At 32.1% G+C, this 15050-nt stretch overlaps 1 protein-coding gene across 3 annotated transcripts in view; it reads right to left on the bottom strand.

The window, feature by feature from the left end:
• Positions 1–15050, bottom strand: part of LOC127702033 (uncharacterized) — a 110795-nt gene that overhangs the window by 79539 nt on the left and 16206 nt on the right. The gene's annotated exons all lie outside the window — the stretch shown is intronic.

Below are 15050 nucleotides of genomic sequence, written 5' to 3'. Positions count from 1 at the left end.
TGTTTTGCACCGTACTGGATAATAGAATCATGTGCATAACAGTGTAGCCGAGACCATTGATTGGCGCGCTAAAATACCCCATTGACTGGGTCAGATTAGGTGAACGTTCGTCTGTAACGCCCAAAACTCACGACGTATTTATTATAGACATTTAAACTGTGAGGTCACCAAAGGGTCTCAACGCCTAAATAAAATAATTCGAAAAACTAATCAGGAATAACCTTTGTGTTTTGATTTATATTGAATACTTACACTGAACTGCGGCCAAGCTTAGCGAAAGGTCGTGCAACATAATCAGTCAAACAAACTTTATTAGATTAACTCGTTAAGGAACGATCGTTTTCATTGGTCAATTCAAACCTTCGACCTCACACCTGCGAAAATAGAACACGCGTACTAAAAAGCTGAATGGACTGATCAGTATTCACGTAGCCGGTCAAGGTCGTTAAAAACTTCCATCTTCGTATTCCCGAACATGATTGTGTTCTTAATAACCCCATGGCAATTCTAGCTTTTATACATGTGCATGTAAAATTTTAAACTTTAATCTTAACAGTCACGTCAAAATATTTAATTCAACTGTCTCCTCTCAATTGGTCCTGGATTAAGGGAGCTACCATTTTATTTTGATTGGGGGTGAAGGACTTGGATGAAATATTTTGTCCTGCATTTTTTTTAGTCGTTATCTCTGTCCTGTCTTTCTATTTTTCAGTCTGTTAGGTCCTGACTATATTTATTCGTTTATCCTGATTTTTTACATAAATCGTCATCCTGCCTTTTTTTTGTCAAGTTGCTCACCCTGCCTTATCTTTTATTCAATGGACTTGGTGAATTAACGTTGTACTTGAAATGAAACCGTACTTAACTACAAAAATAACCAAATTACATACTAAAGATATTGCTCGATTTTTATAGTAAATGGGTTTGTGTTATAAACTGTCATGTTCATTATTCATATTCTTTCATAAGTTTTAGGATAGTGTGATTTTTTTTCTGATTTAGTTTACTTGATTTTGAACAAAAAATCCCGAAATTCTAAGTAAATTTAATAATGTATTTTATTTTATCCTTATATTTTTCATAGTGCGGTACAAGTGCTGCATGCATAAAGAATATTACTTAACACAAATTATTAGTATAATATTTCGACCCCACTATTTGAAATTCACAAAATACTTATTTAATTATTTCGTCCAAAAATCATTGTTTTTTACGTTCGTAGTAACGTAGTACATTCCATTGTCGGTCACCTGTGTCAATTCACGTGCACACAACAATTGTTGTTGTATTTAAATCTTTCGGCCAATGAAATGAGACGTTACAAGTTGTTTGTTTGTGATACGCCAGAATGTTATCAATGAATTATCAATCGCTAAACTTGACTGCATTTCAGTGTAAACGTCCTTTACTTGTGTTTTCGTTATGTTTTGATAATCAGTTTTTATGATATCGCACGTTCTTTCAGCAAAAAAAAAAAAGGATTTAACTGGCTTTAAAAGTTACAATGCATGTGTTGATTATTATCTTTTATTTCGGACGTCAAAGCGATTTAACAATTGCGGTTGCATGTCCAATTATGTCATCTTTTAACTTTTTTCTGGTCAAAATTTTATTTTAGAACGAATGCATGATCAACTTTAAAAAGTGTGCGTACACAAAACATATAGACAAAATATACTTCTGTCCTGTCTTTTTCGTACTTGCAAGTTATTAGACAATAAAAAGGCTATTTGAATCAAGCCTTGTGGAATTTGCATTTACGTTTTTGAATAGGTAAAATGTATAGTTTGGTGAACTTTTCTGCTAACTACTATACTTGTGAAAAACCCTTGGCAACAGAAACATTTTCAGCTTTTTTTTTAATCGACCCAATTTACATAGTAATGGACGACTTCGTACATTTTATGATCGCAAATAAAATATGTATATAATATACTGTACACTGTAGTTCGTATATATACTGAAACCCTTTGGCAACCCCACAGTTTAAATGTTTATAATAAATACGTCGTGAGTTGTGGGCGTTACAGACGAACGTACACCTAATCTGACCCAGTCAATGGGATATTTTAGCGCGCCAATCAATGGTCTCGCCTACACTGTTTTGCACATGATTCTACATTTAATGAATACATTTCGATCAGACGTGATTGTGTTTAAAACAGATCCCCTTCCCCAATACAAGTCTGGAGAAGTTTATGTGACTAAAATTCTATACTCATGTGTATCTTGATTGTTTAAACAATATGCGTAGACCTTTTTTGTTCTTTGATTAGTTTTAAATATTTCTAACTTCACTGTTTCTTAATTATGCCATGACCCCACCATTAAATTCATGTAATTTCTACCATGTATATAGTAGCAATTGTTTATTTGTCTTTATGAATTGTTGAAACGGAAGAGGTAAATCACAGAAGCATATTTTGATTCGCATAGTTTAATCAGTAGTGGATCAAGGAACTATTAAAAAGGGGTGTGGTTACATGTCAGTTCGGGGAGGAGGAAGGAGCCAAACATTCTTTTATACTAAATACTAATATTTAAGATATGAATAAGGAGATAAAAGTCAGCAACCTAACATAAAAGATTGACATGCATAGAAATCTATTGACTACTTGTGATATTGAAAATTCGAAGTCTATCGGAAATATCGTTTAGTTTGCTTGAATTCAGAAATTGAATTAAGTGCCTGCAAAAACTTCAATCCCACACAAAAACATTTTCTGTATAATCCATATCATGCAGCAGAAAACAGTTACCCTACCACATATTACTTAGAAAATGCCTCCTTCTCAGAGTATAGACCTAGCAATGTCAAGGCTCGAAAACCTAAAACTGTTTTGGTGTTTAGTAAAGTGGGCTTTCTTTCTGGCAAAATACAAAAGAAATATTGCCATAGGTCAGCAACTGAAAGCATAAAGAAATGCATCTAGTTTGACCATCCAAATACATCGTTGTCATTCTTAAATTGACTGCATGATAGTAACCATTTCCTTTTTTTTTTTTTTTTTTTTTTTTAACTTAAGATTTAAGATTTATTGTAAAGCAACGCTCAGACACATATATGTGTAACATGAGGTAAATATACAATAATAAACATGATTTATAATACAATGATAACATTTAAAAACAAAAACAAATAAAATTCATACAAATCAATATATGTATCACAATAAGTTATTTAGCTTTCTAATAAAAGATGACACCTGTCTATATAAATTAACATTGAAATAAGATAACATAACAGATAATTTCTGCTTGCTTGGATGCTTCGTATAATAACTAGGGATATGTTTTTCTCTAAAAATAACCAGTTGGGGATACTTACATATAAAAAAGATAGTGAAATTCGTCTCCTACATTTTCTTTACATATGTGACATTTTCGGTCCTCCGTCGGAATATTATACCAACGCCCAGTTTCAATGGGAATTTTTAAATTAGACGTTCTTAATTTTGTCATCCAGATTCTTGCATTTTCCGGGATTTTTATTAAATAATTTTCAAAACCAAAATAATTTTTATAACTAGAGTAAAATACACCTCGGGAAGATAATTGAACATCTTGATGCCATTTTTGTATATATTGGTCTTGTAAAACCTGTTTTATCAGATGTTTGTAGTCAGTACTATCTTGATTGACAAACACATATCCTTGTCCTGTATCATTAGATATTGATTCTATAAAATTCAGCCATTTGAATGACTGACCGCTATTTTGCTTCAAACTTAATAATAATCTATACATATTACTACTTAATTTTTCACCATGCATTATACTTCTCCAAAATGATGTCATTCTTATTTTAACTTTTATTTCTAATGGAAATCTGCCTAATTCTCCATATACCATAAAGTTAGGCGTTGAAGATCTTACTCTTAAAATACGTTTACAAAAATTTAAGTGAATTTGTTCTAAAATTTTTCAAGTTTTCGTATCCCCAAATCTCACAGCCATATAAACGAATAGGTTCTACATCAAAAAGTTTAAGCTGTAAATCTAATGGGATGACTTGATTTCTAATACTTTTGTACAAGCTGTATAATGCTTTTTTGTGCTTGATTAACCAATTTTTTCTTCGCTTCTGTAAAAGTACCATTACATTTGAATATGAGCCCAAGATATGAGAATGTATCGACTAATTCTATATTTTTGCCTTGTAATTTAAATTCAAATTTTCGTCGCACTTTGCCTTTGCTAAATACCATACTTTTTGTTTTTGTAACATTTACTTCCAGTTTCCGTAATTCACAGTAATTCTGAAAAATATTTAGAATATAATGTGAGCGTTTATATAGTGAGATCATGTTCCTAAAAATGGATTAGCACTGATGAACGTGTATTATATAATTACACTTATACCTTGATATGATAGTTTACACTTTTCGGTCATCATAATGATGTGATATGATGAGAGTGTAAACCCTGCTTTGTACTGAACCGACACAATAAGCCTGATTCTTAACGTGCTTTTTCACAAAGAAACAGTCCACAGGTAGACATGTCAGCCTATGCGGAAAATTATTCTGACTCCGTGTCGACCAATCTATGCTCTTAATTACTCCTAAATGCCGCGTGCCTAGCGGAGAAGCAGCAAAAGACGTATTTCCAAGTCTTTGGTTTTACCCGGCCGGGGTTCGAAACACACAACTTCCCGCACTCGAGGGGAGCAAGCTACAAAAAGACCACGAGGCGGTAAAAAAAAAATAGAATTAGAATAAATTTTGTAAACCATGTGTTTTGTTACTACCTATAATGACCTTAATATCAACTAAAATCAAAGTACTGAAGTACTAAACATCGGATGACCGCAGGTTCTTGTGGATGGTCAAAAGCACATGTCACAGAAACAGATCACATCTCTATACCTGAAACTGAGGTTAATTTACAGAGATGTTTTTTTCTTATACAAGTTCGTGCTTAGATGATGAATAAATGACAGGAAATTCAACCTCACCGTAATAAGGGGACGACCATTTGATATTCTGGGGGGGGGGGCCAGGAGGATTTGTTTTTTATCGGTTATTTATTTTTGTAAACTAAGAGGACAGATTATCTATTTTCTGCACTGTTGAAGCAAGATTTTTCATTTTCATTAAAGCAAGGGACTGATTATTTATTTTCACAACTATATTTATAATATTTGAAAACATACAATTTTTAAATTCATTTTTTATTATAAATAATACATGAATAGTCCAATCATTATGTACCATTTAATCAGAATTGATCATCATCTTCTGTAGAAATGAATCTTCTGAATTCCCAACTGCATATACATGTATTGCATACATACAAGATATTAAAGTTTGGCTGTAATTAGTGTCTTTTAAAAGTATTGCAAATCATTTATGCCGAGCGGAGCGAGGCTAAAAAAAAATTTGAAGGGTTTTGGAGCCGCTGAAGGCCCCAAGTTGCTATATAACTAATGATGCAAAATGTGTTTCCCATACCCTTTCTTAATCTGAAAATGAAAGTTCTGTTTTAATCATTTTTTGACAATATTTTGGTCTCAAAGCAACATGTATAGATTCAGTGTAAGACTTAAGTTTTTAGGAACAACATCAAAAGACAAAGATAAAGCAAAAATTTAATTCACATAGTTAAGTATGTGGCTGCTGTTTTTTTTAAACTCTTGATCAAGTTAATAACAAAATTACTAAATTACAAAAGGAATGCAACACTAACAGAATACAGAAGGGCAATCAATGAACAAAAGACAAATAAATAAGAAACATTGATCCCCAAAAAACAGGAGCTTCGTCTGAGGGAGAACAGAACTTGCTTCTTGCAAGACACTTGCCGTGAAAACAATTTGATATGAAGACAAGCTTTTGGTTTTGAAATTTCCTACATGAGGCATTTGCCTGAATGTAGTTACTGCCATATGTAATAAAAGTGACGGTTAAGTGTTCCTGAGACAATAAACCTCAAGTTAAATGAAACCCATTTTTCAGACATTTCAAGTATTTTAAATAATATTTATACTTTTATTATTCAAAGATTTGGGAAGTGATTCCCGATTTTTTTTGAAAAAAAAGTTGAATTTTATGAAGAATCTGGTGCAATCTCATGCTCTCAAATAGACCTGCCGAGTTATTTATTTTTAATACATTGCAAGTCAGGTTATTTATTTTCAAACTACCACAGAACAAACCATTTATTTTTGTGATTATCAAGGCTGAGTTATTTATTTTCAAAATCCTCCTGGCCCCCCCCCCCCCCCCCCCCCCCCCCAGAATATCAAATGGTCGTCCCCTAACTATTATATTGTAGTGATACAAATCAGTATACCTTAGACTATTATACTAATATAATAATAGTTCCAGAGAATACACTGGTTTGTTGTTATATATTATATTAATATTACGGTTGCATGTATATATAATTTTCATCTATTTGTATATCAAACTATTCTACTATTATTATAGTGTAATGCAAGTGCATGGTGGACACTCTTCTGTAAAAAAAAATCAAAGTCTTAAAGGCTGTAAAAGCAATTGCTGCCATGTTAATGTTTTGTGGACTTTTATTTTTCATCCATATATATAAGAATTAAACCTGACAGGACAGGAGTGTTGACTAGTGAGAAGCAAGACGGTTTTAACTTTATATCAATATAAGACTTTAGCAGGAAATCATTTTAAATATGTTTTATATTTTACAAGGAGACAACAAGTTTACCAGGCTAAAGTTGGGGTTAATTATACATGTGCTGAAACATATAACTGAAAAAAAAAAATCATTATGGATTATCCCCTGGTAGTGTTTGTAACTGGGCAATAATTTCCTTTATTGATTTAATTTTAACCATTTTCATAATTAATTTAAATTAACCATTCAGTTAAAACATTTCAACTTTCCAGACGCAAATGTTGAAAAACGGGACAGAAATAAAATATCTTACAAGACATAAACATGTAAAAAATAAATATATATTTCAGCTTACTAAAAATATTTTCATAATGTTACTTTGACATCATTTCTTAAAACTAAGTCCCAAACATAATTGCTCAGTTGACATGTGTCATCCTCATGCGATACGAGATAACTATAATTCTGATGCAATCCCGAAAAGGGGGGTCATCACAAACAAACATGACATTAAATTGTCATTATACGAACTAGAACAAACAGCTCTATGTTGCTTTGATATTTATCAATTTTCAGGAAACATGTGAAATAAATTTCAGGTCCATTTCATTATAGTGCCTAACAAGATTGTGTGAGGTAGACGAAATTGACCTTAAAACGATCGTATTGTCTTTTGATGTCCAAAAATAGGCAGATCGGACATATAAGGACTTTATCTAATGACTACATAAATTTGGGATTTATTATTATTATAATATTCTAATGAAACTGAAAATTGTATTTTTTTTTTTTGGATAAACAACAATTTTACCTGGCGTAGCCGTTCATAAATGTTTTTCTGCATTTATCTTCGAAAAATGGCGTATTTAATGGAATAGAACGTTAATACAGTAAACTTTCTCTTTTTTCTCCCCAATAGGCTATCAAAAATAATTTATCTAATGTGTATGTGGAAAATTATGTGAAAAGATAAAAAGTGGCAATTGTTACCTTTCATACCTTAAGTTTCGTTCATCTGATTCTGACCAATGCTTATATACTAAATATCTATTTATATGCCGCTATTATTGTTGTTGTTACCAATTATGTAAATCAATTGTATCTGATTTTATGCCCTTTATGGGCCCTGTAATTTGGGAAATAAAAAAAAAATCTATTCATTGATAAAACGTAATATGGACTGGTCCAGTGTCCAGTTTGCAGGTCATTTAATTTTCTGTACACATTCATATATATATACTCGTACGAAAAAGCATGAACAGTTTGAAGGTAATCTAATAATAACTTAATCCAATCAAATTGCATAAGATTCAATAACAATGTCAAGTCCACATCATAATGAGTAATAGAGGTAAACTGGGTAGGGAGAAAATGACAGATATTTCAAGTTAATATTTATGCAATAACGAATTAAAATTTGTCAACCAAAAGTTTTGCTACAATTTCAAAAACATGTCGTTCTGTATGGGTATAGTTTTCGGATCTTTCATTAGCGTATTTAAGGCTATAAAAAGTTTGGGCTTCAAAAGTTCACACAATTATTGACTTTATACAGAAAATTCGTCCTTGTAAAACATTTAATAGTTCACAAATGATACGCGATTTTAAAGTAAAATTATTTCTTAAAACACTGCAAAAAATTTCATTCATATTGATAAAGTGGTATCGTCATAAAGTGCGTTGAAATGAACAGTGGTATAGCAAACATCGAATTCCCTCACAAAATGTTATCACACACTACAGTAAGGGGAGTCAGTTAAGTTTGTCTATTTTTAGATACTATACAGGTAATCTTTTGACACTACGTATACAACCTGTGTGACCTGTGTAGTGATTTTGATTTTACGATAAATTCATGAATGAACGATAATTTTATGAATGAACATGAGCACCTGACCTCTTTCTTAAACACCTATTAAACATATAAAACCGTATTTAATAAGGAGATAATTCAGTCAAATTTTCAGTACTAAATCAACAACTGAAATGATTCCATTTTTTGATGAAACATCGTACGAACGGAGAACGGAATCGCAGGTATAAAAATGCACTTTTTTTCCCTTGTAATGACCGCGGATCTATAATTTTTATAGATCGGTTGAAATCCCAAAACTAATTTGCATAATGGAAATTTAGGCGATAGCAATACATCGGAATGACCTCAAGGTCATCCTCTGTAAAAATTGAAATATTTTTTGAAAGTTCGTTTTTGTGACACCCCCTGAAAAATTTCTGGATCCGTTCCTGTTGTTCCTTACAAGCATTTGACAAAAACAAAATAAGGAAAGGGATGGTACTTTACTTCTGTCTTCTTTACTTCAAATTATTTTATTTTATTTATGTTATCACGGTAATCCGAGTAATACTATTGACAAAATAAATACATTCACTTCAAGACAGTTAGATGTCCCCATTCACATTGAAAGTGACTGCGTATCTGTGTTTTTTAGACATCGTTTCAACACGCTTCAGCTATATTTGTTTTAAGTATTCTATAAACTCTTGTCTAGATTGTTTTAAGGATAATTTAAGAATTTAAAATATGTACCAGTATTACATTTACCATACATAGTATGGATTGTTGTTTGCTAAACCTTCAGTGACTAATATTATATGCATTTTCAAGACGAGAATATATTTACTTATAAATCAAATGAGTAAAGTCAAACCGGAATGAAGAAGTTCAATGGAGAATATTGACTGTCGCTGAAAAAGGACGTATGTTGGAATTAGGACGACATATTGCCTTGAAGCAAAAAACCTAATGCCATGAACCCTTCAAAGAGTGAGTTGTAACAAAATTTTCTCGAATGTTTTTTCACGTGCTTCGAATTCGAAGGGGTCCAGGGCCCGTATGCATAAAGCTACTTAAGTTAAGATTTTCCTTAGTAAACAATTAAGTTAAGGAAACTCCGCCCTTTTGACCTAAGTGGTATGCATAAAAAATCTTAAACTAAGTATTTCCTTAGTAAATTCTTAGTTGGTTTAAGTCACGCCTACACAACTTAAGAGGTATGCATAAAACCCCTTTTACTAAGAAAACGCCTAAGATAATACTTAAGTATAAGGTACATGTACCTATAGAGCTACCTTAACTTTTTTAAAATATATAAAATCAGTCGAATGTATGCGTTTTTGCAGAACATGGATATATTAGCTCCCATTTAATTAAATAATAAATATATTCAGTAATATTTCGTTTGTTTATTGCTAAATATTAACGATCATTGTAATTTTCGAAAGATCACCTATAATCAACCAAACCAAGTGATAACAGAGGGTAGTTTTATAATTTCATTCTACCCTTATTTCTCAATCTCGTTGGTGTGTTTTCCGAAAAGTGCTCACAGTTTTTACACGCATGGAGTTCATGCATTTATTTTTCTTTTGATTTGTTCGTGCCTGCTTACACAAATAACATTATATGTTAAATTGATAAAATACATCGCCTGGTATCGATTGTAACTTTTAGTACAAAACTGTGAGAAGATCTTTAGGCATGCAAAATCCTGTTTTCTTGAGGGGACATCGGTTTAATTTTCAATTTATATTGTTTTTTTCTACATATATATTTTTTTCTATATATATATTGGGCAAATTTCCCCTAAATTTGTTTCACTAACTGGGACAAAACAAAACGTTTTAAGACCTACTCCGTGGAATTCGAAGTTTATATATATGATATATTCATGATACTTAATCCGTATTCAATACTTTTTTGTATTTCCTTATATATTCTGCAAATTTTGCAAAGAAGGAAGACTTTAACTTTAAATAAATTATGGTGTATCTGTAAGAAATGTATGTCATAACTTCCAAAAAATTTTGGTTTTAGTTAAGAAAATCCTTCTCGTCAGTTTTAGATAATTGCTCAAATTTTCTAAAATCTGGCCAGAATGCATGCAGTTTTGAATTATCTTTCCGCGTTGATAACTTTCAAGTGAAATATTCAGAAATACGCAAAGATGTTGATAATACCTTACAGTAAACATCTGAATCTAATAATGTGTGTTTAAGTAAAAATTCGAAGGGCTTTTGAAAAAGGCCCCTGATTTGCTATGATTTCGTGGAAAATTGACCCTACCCTCTTTTTTTATTTTTATAAAAAGGAAGTGAAAAAAAAGTTTCAAATCGAAATAGATTTCAAAACACCTTATCATATATTTTAGGATTAAAAAATATATTGTTGTCTCTAGAAAATAAACATGCCTTCCATCCAGCAACACCCATAAAAGATGAATGGTCGGTGCCTTAGAGATGGAACAAATCTGTTTGATAAATACGACAAATTGGAACCTTTTTTAAATGAAGATTTTACTATCATATATCATTATTAGATGGATGATTTGCTACAAGATAATGTTGAGTATCCATTTAGAGACTCCTCCTTGTCAAAGTGGGGCGTCCGTTTTTCCAGGATGTATAAGTACACAACCACGTACGGTCAGAATTGGGATCGTGTAGAGAGAGATTGGTATTGGTTATTTGTTCTCGTCCTGATGATGCATGACATATTTGCCATTGGACTTTAGGCAAGCATCAATACATCAATCAATTTCCTGTCAAGCCCGTTTCATCTCTCCTTTAGTAACAGTAGGGGGAAGTTTTGCATTACAAATATTTTTTTCTCTTATGCGCCAATTTTTTATTTGTTTGGACATTTAAAGTGGTTACGTATTTTTTAATTGTTTTACACACCAACATCCATTTAAACCAAGTTTAAAGTTAATAAAAGTATGTATTGTTCAATTAATGTAAATAATCAAAACAAACTTTTACACGGAAGAGTGCATGCGATGAGCTATCATATATCATACGGTAATTAGAGAAAGGTTCCGATTTAAGTATTCCTAAGTTAAGTGATGACTTAAGTAATTTTATGCATACCACTTAAGAATTTTACTTAACTAAGGGAATTCTTAGTGAAATCTAAGTTTAAGGAACACTTAAGTTAAGATGTTTTATGCATACGGGCCCAGCAGTTCTTTCTATAAATTTTCTAAAAAGTATTACAAAACAATTTTCGGCAACCTAATTTGAAATTGAGGTTGACCCTTTTTTAAGCTTGGAAATCGTATGAATTGTACAAAATCCGTTAGCTTAGGGACTTTACAAAAAAAAGACTTTTTTAAGAGTATTTAGTGGGGTTCGTGTTGCTCAGTCTTTAGTTTTTTCTATGTTGTGGTATGTTAACAGTTGTTTTTCTATTCGTCGTTTTACGTTTTTTTTGCTATAGTATTGTCAGTTTGTTTTTGACTTATGAATTTAAATGTCATCTTTCGTCCCTCTTTTTCTTCAAAAAGAATATTGGTCCAGGTATCCAAACCGTATCAAAAAACAAAACATTATTTAAAAAAAAACGTAAAGTATGATTTCCGATTCTTTAAGCACCTTATAACCATCGGCAGCTGTAAAAATACAGAAAACAATTTCATCATGACTCGAAAGAAAACCTGCACCAAAATCGTATTAAAATAGTAAAATTAAAAAACTTTGTCGACCTATATACAGTTTATATGGGCCGGCAACTAATTTGATCGAAAGTATAAAATAACAATAAAATCGAACTACAATTAAGTTAAAATTTCTGGTCTACCAAAATATGCATGATTATGGTTCGATCTGTAACAAATCGATTAAAATGTGAAAGCAGGAATTCCGAAGAAATTTACATACGAAAAAGTACTATATGGAAGAAAATGATAATTAAAAAGTTAGTTTGACGCCGCTTTGACCCTTTTATCTTTAGAACGGTTCAGAAAAAGTAAAATAACAAAAATACCGAACTCCAAGGAAAATTCAAATCGGAAAGTCCCTTATCAAATGGCAAAGGAAATCAGCTGTTATATTCCTGACTTGGTACAGGCATTTCCTTGTGTGGAAAATGGTGGATTAAACCTGGTTTTATAGCTAGCTAAACCTCTCACTTGTATGACAGTCTCATAAAATTCCATTATATTGACAACAATGTGTGAAAAAACCTAGACATAATGGGTAAAAATGTCAAAAATATTTGTATATCAGTCAACATTGTGTTAAAATCTTAATCACTATAAAAAAAAATATGTCTGACTCAACAAAGAAAAACAAAATGGCATGTAGACAAAGCACATATAGACAAAGCACATAAGCAAAAAATAAAAAAATAAAAACCATAAGAACCCAAAGGCAATAGACTTAAGGAACACTGTCCTTTCCTGGATCTTGATATCAGGAAGCTTAATACTAAAAATAACGGTAAAAGAGAGGATTTTTTGTTTCCTATTGTTAATCCATTTTTGTACGCCCGTTTACGGGACGTATTATGGTATACCGTTGACCGTCTGTCCGTCCGTCCGTCTGTCCGTCTGTCCGTCCGTCTGTCCGTCTGTCCGTCCGTCTGTCCGTCCGTCTGTCCGTCCGTCCGTCGTCAACATGTCGGACATTAATTCAAAAACGCTTTAACCAATATGCATGAAACTTTAGTGAATTGTTTATATCTATTGACGTGAGCTCCCTTTCGTTTTTTATAAATTTCAGGTTTACCATTTCCGAGTTCTGGGGTTTTATTCATTAAAAAGGAGGGATTTTCCAGTTTTCAGACAATAACTCAAAAAAATTTCACCAATTTGCAAGAAACTTTTGTGAATTGTTTATTTCTATCGACATAAGCTCCCTTTTGATTTTTATAAATTTCAGACTATACGTTTCCGATTTATGGGGTTTTATATTCATTACAAAAAGGAGGATTTTCCAGTTTTCGGACAATAACTCAAAAATGCTTTAAGCACTTTTTAAGAAACTTTAGTAAATTGTTTATATCTATTTTTGTAAGCTCCCTTTTGATTTTTATAAATTTTCGATTTTATGTTTCCGAGTTATATAATTTATTTATAGTCTGACAACAAATTTACTAAGTATTACGCAACAGCACAGTGTATTGCACAACAGCAAGAAATCTTTCATATAACCAATTTCAAGTTCTTTGACTACACTTATTCATAAACCTATAATATATCAAATATTTAATTACAATCCAAATTCAGACCTGTATCAAACTTGAAGATTGTGTCCATTTTTGCCCCAACTGTTTAGGGTTGGACCTCTGCGGGCGTATCCAGCTGCGCTCAGCGAAGCAGTTTATAAGATGATGACGTACCCTTGGCACCATCTTATAGTGTTTACATATCTCAACTTGCTCGATTCGCTCGTGTATGTAACACCGTAATTGATGTTAACGAAAGAAATCTCTGAATTACTGAAAGATTATTTCACCAGGGTTTTCGATATCATAAACTTAGCAAAACTTTTACAAAATTTTACCATCGGTACAAGGACATCATTCGTAAATATAAATCAACGGGGTGACATGTTATACGTTCCGGGTATTTTACATATCATCTTTTATGGTAATATTCTATACAAAGCACAAAAATGTCGTCATTCACATCAAAAGCTAACAAAACATTTAGACTTATTCAGAAGGGATATAGTTACGATACTGTTGTCAAGTCATTAAAGATGGCGTTTTTTGAAACTAATATAAATTCACTCATAGCGTCTCTATATCAGAAATAAACACATTTATTCTAAATCCAGCTGTAGCATGATACAGGCTATGTTCTTCTCGTATAGTTCATGAGGGCATGATACTAACCCCTAACGGGAGGGATTGTGCTTGATTTTCATAAGATGAAGACCTAATCTTTCGATCAGTTTGATTGAGGTCTGGAGCCCTCATGTCAGTACCTGTTAGTAGTCCTTTGTTAATTTATGTTGATCATTGTCATTTTGATTAGTTTCTTCTGTTACCTATTCTAACATCGGATTCGGACTTCTTTTAAACAGAGCTTGTGTTTATTTATTCCACATTGGCTAGAAGTATAGGGACGCGTTGAGATCTTACAAAACATATTTTATAGTGTGTTTTTCTATGTTGTGATGTTATACTATTGTTTCAGAAAAGGGAGAAGGTTTGGTACCATTAAAACGTTTAATCCCGCTGCAAATGTTTGCACCTGTCCTAAGTCAGGAATCTGATTACAGTAGTTGTCGTCTGTTTATGTAGTTCATACGTGTTTCTCGTTTCTCGTTTTTCTATTATAGATTAGACCGTTGGTTTTTCCGTTTGAATGGTTTTACACTAGTAATTTTTTGGGGCCCTTTATAGCTTGCTGTTCGGTGTGAGCCAATGCTCCGTGTCGAAGGCCGTACCTTGACCTATAATGGTTTACTTTTATAAATTGTAACTTGGATGGAGAGTTGTCTCATTGGCACTCATACCACATCTTCCTATATCGCGTGATTGTTATTTCTTGAAATGAAATTGTACTTGACAAAATAAATTACCTCGACCTTTTAAAAATAAAAAAGTTGTTGTAAACAGCAATCAATCAGTTAATCATAAAACAGATGCATAATCAGCAAATATTAGTACAAATTGTAATTAGGAGCGAGCTCGAGTTATTGTCAAAGTA

The sequence above is a fragment of the Mytilus californianus genome, unplaced genomic scaffold (assembly GCF_021869535.1).
Source record: "Mytilus californianus isolate M0D057914Y unplaced genomic scaffold, xbMytCali1.0.p SCAF_1, whole genome shotgun sequence".
Taxonomy (NCBI): domain Eukaryota; kingdom Metazoa; phylum Mollusca; class Bivalvia; order Mytilida; family Mytilidae; genus Mytilus; species Mytilus californianus.
Note: the sequence above shows the minus strand (reverse complement) of the source record. Positions and strands in the feature narration are given on the sequence as shown.